The sequence below is a fragment of the Tachyglossus aculeatus genome, chromosome X1 (genome assembly GCF_015852505.1).
Source record: "Tachyglossus aculeatus isolate mTacAcu1 chromosome X1, mTacAcu1.pri, whole genome shotgun sequence".
Taxonomy (NCBI): Eukaryota; Metazoa; Chordata; class Mammalia; order Monotremata; family Tachyglossidae; genus Tachyglossus; species Tachyglossus aculeatus.
This window is the reverse complement of record NC_052101.1, coordinates 42,282,280-42,283,895: the sequence shown is the minus strand read 5'-3', so window position 1 is coordinate 42,283,895 and position 1,616 is coordinate 42,282,280. Positions and strand designations below refer to the sequence as shown.

The window sequence follows — 1,616 nt, the reverse complement described above, 5'->3', positions numbered from 1 at the left end:
TTTCAGGAAATATGGTTGAATGAATGAATCCTTCTGATAACAATGGCTATCATAGTGTCCCAGTCAACCGGGCCATGCTATTGAGGAAACAGTGTTATCTGGGGCAAAGGGCATGATGAGATGGGAATGCAGGCAAGAAGAGGTGATGTTTCATCAAAGCATGGGAAAATGGAGTTCTATCCGCTCTGAATTGTCTTGTCGTCTCTGACCCATAGTGACCCCAAGGACACATCTTTCCCAGAACACCCCACCTCCATCTGCAATCATTCTAGTAGGGAATCCATGGAGCTTTCTTGGTAAAAAATATGGAAGTGGTTTATCATTGCCTCCTTCCACTCAGTAAATTTGAGTCTCCACCCTCGACTCTCTTCCATGCTGCTGCTGCCCAGTACAGGTGAGTTCTGATTTGTAACAGATTGCTTCCCACTCACAAGCCACTGCTTAAGCTAGGAATAGAATGGGTAGGTCTCTGCATGACTCTCCCTCCCATAGTCAAGACTGGTAGAGTACTGGAAACTCTCTAGGTGTGACCCTGAGAGGGAAATCCCCTCTGAATATGACCCCAAAATGAGATTATGATTCATTTCCTTTAGAATTTAATTTTAAACCACTCGGCAGGGTGCATGTTTGTAGTCATATGCTGCTACTATTTATGCCTTTTCTATTATTTCAGCTTTAGAGGGATTGCTTTAATAATAATAATAATTATTATTATGGTATTTTTAAGCACTTACTATGTGCCAAGCACTGTTCTAAACACTGGAGTAGATGCGAGGTAATCAGGTTGTCCCACGTGGGGCTCACAGTCTTAATCCCCATTTTACAGATGAGGTAACTGAGGCCCAGAGAAGTGAAGTGACTTGCTCAAGGCCACACAGCAGACAAGTGGCGGAGACGGGATTAGAACCCATGTCCTCTGACTCCCAAGCCCGTGGTCTTGCCACTAGGTTATGCTGCTTCTCTGCTGCTTCTCTTTAGCAAACAATATTCTTCTACTGCCCTGGCTTTTGAGCAGAACATGTCGAGAGGACTCTACAGTTATGCAGTCTTCTACAGAACTCACGTTCCCCTCATTCTTGATTGCCTCTGTTGGAGGTGGTAAAGGTTTTTTCAGTGCTGCAATTGGGAAAATCTCTTTCCTCCTTTTATATTTCCCAGAAAATTTTCAATTGCGCTGTAAGGTATCGATTTACCTCATTTTCCTTGGAAATGGTCTCTAGTTCTGCTCTGTAGCCACTCTCTGAGTTTTTATACTTCTATAATGCAGTAAAATGGCCTTTTACTGAGTGGAGCCTTGGTGGTCTTTATTTTTTATCGTGTGATAAGAAAGGCCCTCTCCCCTTATTCACACATGAGGCTGCCTTTGTTCCCCTTTGTGCAGTTTGGAATTTAATAAAAGGGTTCATCTGATAAACACAAGTCAACAAAGATGCGTTCACCACATGATCCCCCAAAATGCTACCGAGAGGGAGAAATACAAATGTTTGGGATGGGTGGATTAGTCACAAATGGGAGGAAAACGAAACCCATTAAACACCCTAAAATCTATCGAGGGAATAATAGCTGCATTCGGGGCATCTTGGCATGGACTAGAGTCGTAAAAAGAGCCTGAAGAT

The 1,616-nt window shown here is 43.3% G+C and overlaps 1 non-coding gene across 1 annotated transcript; it reads right to left on the bottom strand.

Moving 5' to 3' along the window:
• Positions 1-404: 404 nt before the first annotated feature.
• LOC119920148 lies at positions 405-542 on the bottom strand. Its single transcript, XR_005447913.1, has one exon. It is a non-coding gene; the product is annotated as a small nucleolar RNA SNORA7 (small nucleolar RNA).
• Positions 543-1,616: the final 1,074 nt, after the last annotated feature.